Source organism: Tupaia chinensis, unplaced genomic scaffold, assembly GCF_000334495.1.
Source record: "Tupaia chinensis unplaced genomic scaffold, TupChi_1.0 Scaffold147880_1, whole genome shotgun sequence".
Lineage (NCBI taxonomy): Eukaryota > Metazoa > Chordata > Mammalia > Scandentia > Tupaiidae > Tupaia > Tupaia belangeri.
Genome location: NW_006207730.1, coordinates 393,853 through 408,846, shown reverse-complemented (window position 1 = coordinate 408,846; position 14,994 = coordinate 393,853).

The window sequence follows — 14,994 nt, the reverse complement described above, 5'->3', positions numbered from 1 at the left end:
AAGAGAAGCAAAATATTTAAGGTGTCACCACAGCTCAGGTGTTAAATGAGCCTCCACCTCTACTCAGCATCAATGAGACCTAAGAAGATAAAAGGCAGAGCTCTTTGGCACTGTACTCCTCTCTGTGCCACCCTCTGGTATCAGCATGACCCAGCAGGAGCTTACACCTCCATTCAGAGACAATAAAAGTCAGAAGCTTTGTGGGTCATTGCCCCACTTTCACTGGGATAAGGTCATTAGGGCCAAGGAGCTAACTAAACTTTTACTTCATTCATTTGCAACAAATAAGTGCGAATTAGTATTCCATTGTTGCCAGGGTAATGTCAGTAGGGCACAGGAAGAAGCTGAATACACCTGGACCTCACATTATACCCCACAAAGGGACAACCTGCCTTAAAAAGAAAATGAAATAGGATCCAGCATCTCATATATATCTAAAATTTTAAGATTTCTATTAAAAATCTCTCATGAATCCAAAAAAATAATTAACACACACCAACAGTGAGATGAATCAGATTTTATCTGGCTAGGATAAAAGAAAATCCATAATAAAAATGATCCAACAAGCAAATGCAAATTACCCTGGAACAAATAAAGACATACAAAATATCAGCAAAAAAATAGATGTTATAAAAATAAGCAAATAGAAATTATAGAACTGAAAAATAAAATAACAGAAAATTTTAAAAACTTCCATGAGTGATCTCAATAGTAGAGTGGCAATAATAGAAGACAGAATCAGTGAACTTGAGAATAGATCAATAGATTTTAATTAATCTGAACAACAGAAAGAAAACACACTTGGAAAAAAAAGAGCAGAGCCTCAGGGAACCTGTGGGACAATAGCAAAAGCTCTAGCATTTATATTATCAGTGTACAAAAGGAGAGGAAATAAAGAGGTACTGAACAAGGACTTGAAAAAATAATGACTAATTTAAAAAGGAAGATGTTCTGAAACATGCTACAACATGGATAAACCCTGAGGACATTATATAATGAATGAAATGACCTAGTCACAAAAAGACAATACTATGTGATTCTACTTATATGAAGTACCTCGAGTAGTCAAATTTATATAGAGAGAAAGTAGAATGATGATTGCCAGGGACTAGGAGTAAAGGGAAATGGGGAATTGATTAATGGATACAGAGTTTCAGTTTTGTGAGATGAGAGAGTTTAGTAGATTGTATGCACAACAATGTAAATATACTTAACACTACTGAACTGTACACTTAAAAATTGTTAAGATGGCAAACATTTATGTTATGCATGTTTTACCACAATTAATTTTTTTAAGTTTATGTGTTTCTTTCATGAGAGAGAGCAACCCCCAGTAGGGTCTTGTCACACAGCAATCCTCACCATAGCCAGCTGGCCAGCCAGGATTACATGCCATAGGTACACCTGGTATGATCATGTCAACCGAGGATCTGAACCCTGTGTCAAGTGAAAATATAGCCCATGGTCAGGCCTTTCCATATGGCTTCACTTTGTACAGAAGTCTCCTACCACCTGTTCCACCATGGCTGAACCAACATTAAATTTTGCCTAATTTATTTAAAAGAAATAATGGCTGGGACAGCTCCCTTGCCAAATTTTGCCTAATTTATTTAAAAGAAATAATGGCTGGAACAGCTCCATGGCCCGGTGGTTGGAGCAGCCAGATTCCATCTGAATGACCCCCTGTTTAGAGTGCTGGACCTGGCAACTTGGGAAACACACTGAGCATATGTGTGTGTATGTGTGACCAGGGTCCCAACAGGATGGAGAGAGAAGATTTTAGCATGATCATGCCCCACTGAAGAGTTCTTTCTCCTTCTTCCTTTCTGTCTCTTTCTGGTGAGTATACACACACCCTCTGGAAAATTTTACATAAATAAGAAAGAATGGCTGAAAACTTCCCAAAGTTGGCAATATACATAAGCCTACAGGTTCAAGAAGCTTAGTAAGACCCAAATATGCTGAACCCAAATAAATCCATGCCAAGATATATCACAATTACAATGAAAAATATTGAAAGCAGCCAGAGAAAAATGATGCATTACCTATAAGGGAACAGCAATTCAACTGTCAATATTTTCTTATCTGAAAGCTTAAAAACCAGAAGGAAATTGTACATATTTTTAGAATTATTTTATTACTTAACCTCATTTATTTTGCTTATTTATTTATTTTAATTTGACCAGAGAGGGACAAAGTGAGAGAGAGAGAGAGAGAGGGAGAGAGAGAGAGAGAGATGGAAAACAAGGCACTAGGTCTTGGACTTGAACCACAGTCGACCATATGGGAGTTCAGTTTCCTAAACCATCATGCCACCTGCTAGCCTCAGAAATTGTATACTTTTCAAGTGCACACCAAAAAAAATTGTCAACTACAGATTCTATATCCAGAGAATTTCTTCAGAAATTAGGGAAAATAAAGGAACATTCATATACACAAAACTAAAGAGTATTTGTTACTAGCAAGCCCACACTTAAAAGATCGTCTAAAAGAATTTCTATAAACAAAAATAATAACCAAAGAAGCCCCAGATCTTCAGAAAGGAAAGAAGCACACCACAATGGTGAAAATGAGAGTAAATATAATAGACTATCCTCATTTTTATGACTTTCTTAAATAATTTTTGGTGATTGAAGCAAACTTATAACACTGTCTGATAAAATGCTCAGTGTATGTAGTGAAATATTTAATCCAGCATTTCTACTCCTAAGTATATCCACACAAAAGGATTGAAACAGGTGTTGATCAAATATTTGTGTACAAATGTTCCATAGCATTATTATTTCTAATAGCAAAAAAAAAAAAATGGAAACCACCCAAACATTTACCAATTGATAAATGGATATTTAAAATGTGTTAAATCCATAAAAAATGTTTTTCCTACAATAACACTAATATGTGCTACAACAGAGATGAACTTTAAGTACATTATGCTAAGTGAAAGAATACAGTAACATCTTATATCATTCTATTTATAGTAAATGTCTCAAACAGGCAAATCCATATAGACAAAAAGTCAATTAGTGGTTCCTTGTGGAGGTTAAAGAGAAATGAAGGGGATAGATAAGTTATAGGGTTTTTTTTTTTTGAGATTATGAAAATGGTCTAAAACTGATTGTGGTGATGTTTGCACAACTAAACATCTAAAAGTAAAAACCATTAAATTGTGCATATTAAATGGATGCATTGTATATGTGAATTACACAGCAGTAATTTTTTTTTTTAGAGAGAGATTTTTGCTATAGGGCACATGTGCCTGCTAGAGAGACAAAGAGAGACAGAAAGCGAGAAATCGCCCCCAAGGGGGTATGGCCACACCATAATCCTTCTTTTCAAGTCTCATCTCAGGATTTTGGGCACACACACACACCTGGTGTGAGTTTTAAACCACTAGATCTGGGACTCGAACCATGATCGCCCATGTGGAAGTCCAGCGACATAACCATTACACTATCTACTGGTTCCATGGCAATAAATTTTTATGAAAAAAAAGTATAAATGGATCTAAGTGGAAATAAGGATTTGTGCTTCACTTGAAGTGCTAAATCATCTATAACAGTGGCAGTGATAAATTATGTATGCTTGGTAATATCTGAAGCAACCACTAAGAACTACTAAGAAAACTATGCTGAGTAAAAAACTCAAAAAACATTATAAATAAATAAGCATGAAATCTTTCAAAACTGTCCAAATTACCCATAGAAAGGCAGGGAAGAGAACACAGAATAAGTAAATAAACAGAAAACAAAAAAAATATATGTGCTAAAAAATCAGTAGTCACATTAAATATAAATGATCTAAGTATATCCATTAAAAACAGAGATTAGCAGAGTGGGCTACAAAATATTCCCCACTCTATGTTGTCTTCGAGGAGCTTATTTCAAACATAACAGGAATGATTATATAAATATTAAATAAAGTAGAATTCCAAGAAAAAAAAATACTGGAAACAGAGAAAGATGTTACAGAATGAAAAACATACGTAACAATCCTAAATGTGTATGTACCAAACAACAGAATCTCAAAATACATGAGACAAAGAAGAAATAAACAAATCTACAAATACATTTGGGAACTTGAACAACTCACTCACAGCAATTGATAGAATTATCAGGAAGAATATCAACAAGGATATAGAACTGAAGAACACAATGAACACACAAGATCTAATTGATACACAAAGGACACTATCCCCCAAATACCAGAATATATATTCTTTTTGAGCACTCATGGAAAGTTTACCAAAATAACCCATCTCCTGGGCCATAGAATAAACTTCATCAAATTTAAGAGAATTTAAATAATATAGCAATAGGCTCAGGGACTAAAAAGGAAAGTAAGTGACTTGCAGCCATTATAGATAAACCCAAGTCACCAATGGTTCAGTATCAGGTGGTCACAGGGCTTGTCTGCAGCATCCGAGACTGTACAAAACGTGTTTTATTGTCCTAGTAAAAGTAAGAGTTGAGAGGGAAGGAATCAAGGGGAAGAAAAAAGAAGCAAAACATTTAAGGAACCCAAACTGGAAAGAAATCTGTTGATTATAATGTATTTGGTAATATCTATGACTGAACCAATATGCAATGTACTCATGATGAGAGAAAGTTAATTTGGTATGCTGTAATGATATGCAACAATTGAATGTAAAATAATAATAATAATAATAAATAAATAAAAGTTGGGTGGACTAGTGATAGAAAAAGAAAGAAAGAATAAAGAATATGTTCTCTGATCATAATGGAATTAAACTAAAATAGAAATCAATACCAGAAAAACAACAGGAAATTCTACAATTAGAAATTAAGAAACACGTCTCAAAATAATCTATATAATCTATGGGTATAAGAGGAATTCTCAAAGAAAGTGTTTTTTCTTTTTTTAAATATAGAACTGGGGCAGTAGAACCAGCAGAAGTAATAATGGTTATGTCGCTGGGTTTCCATGTAATCAAATGTGGTTCCTAGACCCAGAAGCTTAAAACTCACACCAGGCATGTGTGCGTGTGTGCCCAAAATCCCAAGAAGGGAGTGGAGAAGAAGGGATTGCAGTATGGCCATCCCCCCAGTGGGTGATTTCTCATTTTCTATCTCTGTTTCTCTCTGTCTTTCTGATGAACACATGTGCCCTATGGGGGAGGGGGTGAAACAGAACTGGGGCAGCACGTGGCATGGTGGTTAAGGCACTGCATTCCCACATGGCTGACCATGGTTCAAGTTTGAAGCACATATGTATGCGTGCCCAAAATCCTGAGAGGAAAATGGGGAAGGGATTACAGTGTGGTAAGCCCCCTAGGAAGTGATTTCTCAGTCTCTCCATCTCTCTGTCTCTGTCTCTCTCTCTCTCACACACACACATGCACAGCATGCACCCTATGGCAAAAACCTATAAAATAGATGTATAGATATATAGTGAAAATTCCCTAAGAGGAACTCCAGGCCCAGATGGTTTCACTAGAAAACTGTACCAAATATTTTAAGAATTAACACAAATTTTTTGATATTGCATATATATGTATATATAATATAGTAACATATATATATGTATATATACACATAGGTTATATATATATATATGTATGTTACAAAAGAAAGCAGAGTGGTTTACAAAATATATATTATAAAATTGGTAACATCTTTTTTTTTAACTCTGTTGTAGTATGCCATTCCACAGCCCATTTCCCTTATCTATATGCATTTCTATGTCTGTTAAATGCTTTTTTTCCTGAGCCTCTCTCACCCACCACCCAACCCCTGTCCCCACCCCTCATCCCTCTGTATAGTCTCTGGTATCTACAGCTGTCCTCTCTATTTCTCTGTTTTCAAATCTTTCAATTTCTGCCATAGAGTGTAGACATTGGATATATATTGAGTGGGTACATACAGTGTTTGTCTTTCAGTCTGGCTTATTTCACTATTAATCTTCTAAATTTGTCAACTTTGTATCAAATGACAAAGATGTACAATAATTAAACATAAATAAGAAATTATAAGAAACAAAGAACTTGAAGCATATAAAAACAAAGAACTTGAAGCATACATACACACATACACACAAGAGTTAACATGGATTTTATATGATCTCTTCCAGAAAATAGAACAGGAGGAAACATTTCCCAACTTAAAAGAAAATAAAAACAAAATTTTTGCCAGAGGTATGTGCCAGGATAAGAGAAAGAGAGAAAGGAGAGAGAAGAAACACCCCCAATATGGCAAGATCACACTGTAGTCCTCTTTCCTCTATTCCTCCTTCCTGTCAAGATTTTGGGCATACACACACATGTGACCAGTGCATTTTTCAAGCTGCCAGGGTCAGGGTTCAAACTGTGGTCAACCATGTAGGATCCAGATCTATTAATCACTATGCTATAGAGCTAGCCCTCTCAATTTATTTTATGAGTCTAATACTAAGACCAGATAAAACAGAGCATGCATGTGTGTGCATGCGCGTGCGCACATACACACACACAAATGAAAATTACGTACCAAAATCTCTCATCAGTTTAAACAAAAAGGTCTTCAACAAAACATTAGCAAGTCAAATTCCACAATGTATAAAATAATTATACTGGGGACTAGCAGTTAGCATAATGGCTATGTCGCTGGACTCCCATGTAGTCGACTGTGGTTCGAATCCCGATCTGGAGGCTTAAACTCACACTGGGTGCGTGTGCATGCGTGCCCAATATGCTGAGAGGAGAATGGAGGAGAAGGGATTGTGGCGTGGCCATCCCCCCTGGGGAGGTGATTTCTTGCTTTCTGTCTCTCTGTCTCTCTCTGTCTGGCTAGCGAGCACACACGCCCTATAGCAAAAACCTCTCCAAAAAAAAAAAAAAAAGAATTACACTGAGCTGGTCCCATACTGCAGCAGTTAAGCCCTGTACGTGGGGAGCCAGATTCCATTGGCCAACCACAGTTCAAATTCTAACCGTGGCAGCTTGAAAATCACACCAGGCAAATGAGCCTGGGTTCTCAAAAATACTGATTGGGTGGAAAAATGGAGGAAAGAGGATTGCAGTGTGACCATGCCTTATGGAGTAGTGCTTTCTCTCTCCTCTCTCTGCTGAGTATGTGTGCCCTCTGGCAATAAGCAAAATTTGTACGCCATAACAAAGTGAGATTTATTACAGTCCTTATGCAAGACTAGTACAACATTTGGGAATCGATAAATTTAGGCTCACATATTCTTTGTAGCTAAGAAAAAATCATTGATTTTATATATCAATTAATGCTGAGAAAAAGCATTTGACAAAATTTAATACCCGTTTATGATATAAACTCTCACCAAACTAGCCATTAGCAAAGTAAGAATGGAGGGAAACCTCTTCAAATTGGCCAAAAACATTTATAAAAACACTAGCTAACATCATAATTTATGGTAAAATACTGAATGTTTTCCTCTTCAATATTTACTTTTCAATAGGACAAGGATATTTGCTCTCATCATTCTTTTTTACCTACTACCAGAAGTGCTAGTCACTTCACTAAGGCTAGGAAAAGAATTAAAAGGCATACTGATCAGAATGAAGTAAAAGTATTTCTACTGGATCATTGAAAAAGTAATGACACATTTTTGCATAGAAAAACAGAAAACTACATCATGACTTTTCTGACAACCCATATTTGCAGATGATATGATTATGTAAAACATACCAAGAAATAGTCTCACACACACAAACACACACACACACACACACACACACCACAAACCTCCTAGAACTAATACGGTAGTTCAGTAGAGCTACAGAATACAAAATAAAAATACAAAAGTCAAGCAAATTTCTATCTACACTTGTTATGTTTGAACTGAGTTTCTTGTCGTTTTAGTTGTGTCATGTTTTTGTAATTCACTCTGCCAATCTATGTCTTTGAATTGGTATATTTTGGGAATCTACATTTAAGATAATTATTAATACATTAGGGCTTAAATTTTCCAATAATTTCTGTTTTCTGTTCATTCTGGATGTTTTTATGTTTTTGTTAGTTTCTCTGGGTATTTTCTGCTTTCCTGTTTTATACTTAAATATCTTTTTATAATTCCATTTCAATATGCTTTTGGGTGTATCGCTCTGTATAGGTTATTTGGTGGTTCCTCTAGGCACTACATTATTTGTATATGTCTTATCAGAATAATGGTGTCAGCATTTTACTAGCTTGCATAAAGTGTAGAAACCTTAGCTCTCCTTCAAATTATTCTCTGCCCCTCTGTTTATAATTGTCTTAAATATTCCTCCACATATTAGTGAATCACATAAGAAAGTGTGATAACTTTGATTCAATTGTCTAACATAATTCATAAAAAAACAAGAGGATAAAGAAATCTATTGTATTTGTCTGTTTACTCCTTTTTAAATTTTTTATATTATATTTAATCACACAAATCTTTACAATGTATAACATTTCTTTTTCCAGCACGACTACCATGTGTATCAGTCAAGACAAAGACATTACTACTATTCATATCATCAGCAGAAAATAGCTTTTTATTTTTTGGTCAATTAAACATAACTTTTTTCTACTTTTTCTTCCTCTGTTTCACTCCCTCCCTCCCTCCATTACCCACCCCCATATTACCTCTGTCCTACTATCTCTAGTATCTACCATTACCCTCCCTGCTACTATACTTCCAAACTTTCAGTCTGGGTCATAGAGTGCAGATAATCGGTATATATTGAGTGGGGCATACAAAGTCTGTCTTTCATAGTCTGACTTTCTTCACTTAGCATTAAGTCTTCCATATTGGTACACTTTGTATCAGATGTCAGGGTTTCATTATATTTTGTCACTGAGTAGTATTCCATAGAGCACATACGCCAAATTTTTTAATCCAATCATCTGTTTTTGGACATTTTGGTTGATTCCATGTCTTAGTGATTATAAATAATGCTGCAATAAATGTGAGTATGCAAGTGTTTTTATGGCTGAGGGTTTTTTTATCCTTTGGGTAAATACCCAAGAGTAGAGTTACTGGGTAGTATGGTAATTCTATCTGTAAGTTTCTAAGAAATCTCCACATAGTTCTCCAAAGCGATTGTACCAATTTATATTTCCACCAATAGTGTAGGAGAATTCCCTTTTCACCACAGCCTAGCCAGCACTTGTCATTATTTCCTTAATTTCAGCCATTCTGACTGGGGTTAAGTGGTATCTCATTGTGGTTTTGATTTGCATTTCCCTTATGATAAGAGATGTCAAGAATGTTTTCATATGTTTTTGGGCTGTTTATATGTCTTTTATGGAGAATTATCTGTTCATTTTCCCACCTTTTAATTGGATTATTTTTTTTGTGTGTGGGTAAGCTGCTTGAGTTCCCTATATATTCTTGTTACCAGTCCTTTATCTGAGGTATAGTTTGCAAAGATATTATCCCACTCTGAGGGTTGTCTTCTCACTCTACTTATTGTTTCTTTGGCAATGCAGAAGCTTCTCGACCTAATATAGTCCCATTTGTCTATTTTGGGGACTATTGTCTGTGCTTTGAAGGTCTTTTTAAGAAGTCTTTGCCTACTTCAAGGTCTCCAAGTGTTTTTCCTGTGTTTTCCACCAGTATTTTTATAGTTTGAGGTTTTATGTTTACATTTTGAGTTGATTTTTGTTAGTAGTGAGAGCTAAGGATCTAGTTTCCTTCTTCTACAGGAAGAAGTACCAGTTCTCTCAGCACCATTTGCTGAAGAGATTTTCTTTTTCCCACTGTATTGTCTTATAAAGGATCAGTTGGCTGTATGTTTTGGGGTTTATTTGGAGATTATTTGAAGAGTCTCAATTCTGTTCCATTGGTCTATCTGTTTTTGCACCAATACCATGTTGTTTTAATTATCACAGCTTTGTAATATCTTCTGAGGTCGGAACGTGAGATGCCTCCTACTTTATTCCCCTTGCACAATATTGCTTTGGCAATATGGGGCCTTTTATGCATCCTGACAAATTATATGATTGTTTTTTCCTATTTCTGTGAGGAATAGCTCTGGTAGTTTGATTGGGATTGCATTGAGTTTGTAGATTAATTTGGGTATGATTGTCATCTTGATTACATTAATTCTTCCAATGCAGGAACATGGGATGTTTTTCCACTTTTTTGTATAATTTTTTATTTCTTTTTCTAGTTTCATAGTTTTTCTTATAGAGATCCTTGATGTCTTAGTAAGGTCTATTCCTAGATATCTTAATGGTTTTGTGGTTATTGTAAATGGTATTTCCTTCTTCAATTCAGTCTCAGTTTGTCCATTGTTGGTGTATAAAAATGCTAATAGATTTTTGTACGTTGATTTTGTATCCTGCCACTATATTTGTTTATCACTTCCAGGAATTTTTTCATCGGTTCTTTTGGATTTTCTATGTATAGCATCATGTCATCTGCAAATAAGATAATTTCACATCTTCTTTTCCTATTTGAATGCCTCTTATTTGACTCTCTTGTCTAATTGCATTGTCTAGAACTCCCAGCACTATGTTAAAGAGGAGTGGAGAAAGTGGGCAGCTTTGTCTTGTTCCAGTTTTTAGTGGAAAGGCTTTCAGCTTTTCCCCATTCAGTACGATGTTAGGTAAGGATTTTTCATAGATGGCTCTTATTGTATTGAGGAATGTCCCTTCTATGCCGATTTTGCTGAGCATCTTAATCATGAAGGGATCTTGTATTTTATCAAATGCTTTTTCTGTAGCAATTCATATGATCATATGTTTTTTCTTTCTTTTTGTTAATATAATGTATTACATTTATTGTTTTACATATGTCAAGCCATCCTTGCATCCCCAGAATAAAGCCTACCTGGTCACTATGTATACTCTTTTTAATATGTTGTTGAATACAATTTACCAGTATCTTATTGAGAATTTTTGCATCCATATTCAACAGGGATATGGGCTTGAAGTTTTCTCTTCTTGTCATGTCCTTGTCTGGTTTTTGAATTAACATGATGGAGGCTTCATAGAATGAATTTGGGAAGGTTCTTTCCTTTTGAATTTTTAGAAGTAGTTTAAAAAGAATTGTGGTTGGGACCAGCAGTTAGCGAAATGGCTATGTTGCTGGACTCCCATATAGTTGACCGTGGTTCGAGTCCCGGACCTGGTGGCTTAAAACTCATGCTGGGTGCGTATGTGTGTGTGCCCCAGATCCTGAGAAGAGAATGGAGGAGAAGGGATTGCAGCATGGCCATCCCCCCTGGAGGGTGGTTTCTCACTTTCTGTCTCTCTGTCTCCCTCTGTCTTTCTGGTGAGCACATGCACCCTATAGCAAAAACCTCTCCAAAATAAAAATGAAAAAACAGAAAAGAATTGAGGTTAGTTCTTCCTTAAAAGTTAGAATTCAGAAGTAAAGCCATCGTGACCTGGGCTCTTTCTTGTTAGGAGACTATCTATTTGTTACTTTTCAATCTTATTGCTTATGGGTCTATTCAGACTTTCTATTTCTTCCTGGTTCAATTTTAGTAAGTTATACATGTCCAGAAATTTGCCCATCTCATCTAGATTTTCTTTTCTATTTTTTTTTTTAATATAGTCACTCATAGTACTCTCTGATGATGTTTGGTATTTCTGTTATATATTTCATTTATTTTCTACATATTTCGTTTATACTCTATTTCATTTATTCTGCTTGAATCTTTATTTTTTTCTCCCAGAATTTTTTTTGTGTTTTTTTTTGTTGTTGTTTGTCCAGTTCCCTGAGTTGTATCATTAGATTGTTTATTTTCCATCTTTCTACCTTTTTCATAGCAACAATTGCTATGAACTTCCCTCTTATAACTGCATTAGCTGTGCCCCATAGTTGTAAACACTTGTTTGTTCATTATCCATGGTGTCTATGAGCCTTTTAACTTCAGTTTTAATTTATTCTATAGTCATTAAGTCATTTAGGAGTAGGTTTTCTAGTTTCCATGTGTTTGTGAATTTTTGAGGGCTCTTTCTGCTGTTGATTTCAAGTTTCATTCCATCAAGGTCAGAAACGATGGTAGGTATAGTTTCTATACCTTTGAATTTATAGAGGTTTGTTTTGTGCTCTATCATGTGGTCAGCTTTGAGGGTGAGAAAAAGGTATATTTTGTGGTAATTGGGTGAAATATTCTATAGATATCTGTCTAGTCCATTTCATGTATTGTATCATTTAGATCTCATATCTCTTTGTTTATTTTTTTTAGATGATCTGTCCAGAGGAGTCAGTGGAGTGTTAAGATCCCCTACAATTATTGTGTCTATCTCTCCCTTGAGATCTAACAGTCTCTCTTTGATATACTTAGGTGCTCCAACATTGGGTGCATAGATATTTACAAGTGTTACATCTTCTTGGTAAACAAGTCCTTTTAGTACTATATAATGTCCTTCTTTGTCTCTTCTGACATCTTTTATGTTAAAGCCTATTTTGTCTGATATCAGTATCACTACTACAGCCTTTTTTTGGTTTCCATTTGCATGGAGTATCTTTTTCCAGCCCTTCACTTTCAGTTTATGTATGTCCTTACCAGTGAGGTGTGTTTCTTCTAAGCAGTATATAGATGGTTCCTGCTTTTTATTAATTAAGTTTTTTTTATTTTAAATGTATATATTTACATTCACTCACTGCACATAATTACAGTATAAAAAGTGATATTTTTCCACCCAGAATACACTGTATATTGGCTCAGTCAAGGATATTACCATACATATTATTAACAACAAATAATTTTCCATTTCTTGTTTCTTATATATTTTGCTTCGTCCCCTCCCTTTGACTCCCTACCTCTCATCCTCTGCCATTTCCTACCCTCCTCCCACACTGTCTCTAGTATCTACAGTTGCTTTCCTGCCTTTTTTTCACATTTTATTGATTTACAAAGATCTTAATGTACATACTTTCAATAGAAGTACAGCTGACATATACATATCTATGAACACATGTCTGTCTTTAGGCATAAACCTCAATGAGTAGACTGAACATACTATAAAGTAGCACCTACCTGTGGCTATATAGCTTACTGCAGTCATTAAATGGGTATTTTTAATGCATTTTTTAATTTCAAGAAAAATACTTTTAGTTTTAATAGATAAAAGTCAAAAAATGTTGGGGTCAGCAGGCGGCATGGTGGTAAAGGGTGATGGACTCCCATGCTGACCAGAGTTCAAGTCCTGGACCTGGAGACTTGCTTTCTCACTTTCCCTCTCTCTCTTATTCTGTCCCTCTCTGGTCAAATTAAAATAAATAAATATATAAAGATAAATTTTAAAATAATTCTTTAAAAATTTTTTTAAATGTTAAAAGAAATTTGCTTAAAACTTAAATCCAGGGAAAAGGTTAGGATTCGGTTCAATCAGTAGGTAGATGAGCCTATCAACAGTTCAAGAGATGAAAAGTCCTTAAATCTGGAAAACAAAGCATAGAAGAAAATCAGTAATATTTTAGTCAAAAGTTGTAAAATTTCTATTTCACCAGTTCAGTCTCCTGAAATTAATCTCTCTTCTATTGAATTTGCAGTGTTACTGTGGTCTTTCTGTTTAAGTTCTGGAAGTTAATATTCAAAGTTATTATTGATCTTTCTGAACTTGTCCCTACCATTAAGTTGGTCATTCTCTTGGTTGCTTTTTGTATTCTTAATACTGTATGTCTGACTTTAGTTTTCCCTTCCTGGTATAGCACTCCCTTTGGTACTTCTTGGAGAGTTGGTTTGGTGTTGGTAAATTCTTTCAGGTTTTGTTTATCTGAGAATGTTTTTGTCTTTTCTTCCCATATGAAGGATAATCTTGCCAGGTATAGTATTCTTGGTTGAAAATGTTTTTCACTTAACACTATGAATATATTTTTCTATTCTCTCCTTGCTTGCATTGTTTCCAATGAGAGGTCCGATGTAACTTGATGGGATATCCTTTAAAAGTAATGAATTTCCTTTCTTACCACTTTTAGTATTTTGTCTCTGTTTGTGGTTTTGGTCAGTCTGGCTATGATGTGCCTTGGAGAAGATCTTCTTGGGTTGATTCTACGTGGGGTCCTTTGTATTTCTTGGGTCTTGATATTTGAATGCTTTTCTAGGTTTGGAAAGTTTTCTTCTAGAATTTCATGGAATAGATTTTTCATGCCCTTATTAGTTTCTTCACCTTCTGGGATACCAGTCTTCTGCTTTCATATCCATTCAGCCAGTCTGTGCCTTTTAATGGGAGAATTTAACCCTTTAATATTCAGTGTTATTATTGATATTTGTGGATTTATCCCTGTTGTTTTGTTAGCCATTTTCTCAGGTTTTTTTTTGTTTGTTTTTCTATTTCTGTTTGTCCTTCTTTAGTTATCCTGATACAACACTCCCCTCAGTACTTCCTGTAGAGCTGGTCTATTATTGGTGAATTCTTTCAGTTTTTGTTTATCTGAGAATACTCTTATTTGCTCTTCCCATTTGAAGGGCAGTCTTGCTGGATATAGTATTCTTGGTTGAAATTGTTTTTCTTTTAATATTTTGAACAAATCTTCTCATTCCTACCTTGCCTGCATTGTTTCAGTTGAGAGGTCTGACGTTAGCCTAATGGGATAACTTTATAAGTAATTGGTGTTTTCCCCTGGCCATTTTTAGAATATCATCTTTTTATTTAATTTTTACCAGTTTGGCTATTATATGTTGTGGGAAGGATCTTTTTGTGTTGATTCTGGGGTCCTTTTTATTTCTTGGATCTGAATTTCTCCTTGTTTCTCTACATTTGGAAAATTTTCAGATAATATTTCACTATAGTTTTCCATGCCTTTATCAGATTCTTCATCTTCTGGAATACTTATTACATACATATTTGGGCATTTCATTGTGTCTAGAATTTTTCATATGTTGTCCTCATATTTTTTTTTGGTTGATTTTTCCTTCTTTTTGGTGATTTGCTCTAAGCTGGACACTTTTGTCCTTGAGGTCAGAAATTTTTTTTTTCCATATGGTCCAATGTGGTGTAGTGTTTTTTTGTTTTTTGTTTTTTTTCTTTTCTTTTTCTTCCCTTTTTTTTTTTTTTTTTTTTGGGGGGTTTTTTTTTTTAGGGGGTGGTTGTTCGCCACCCAGACAGA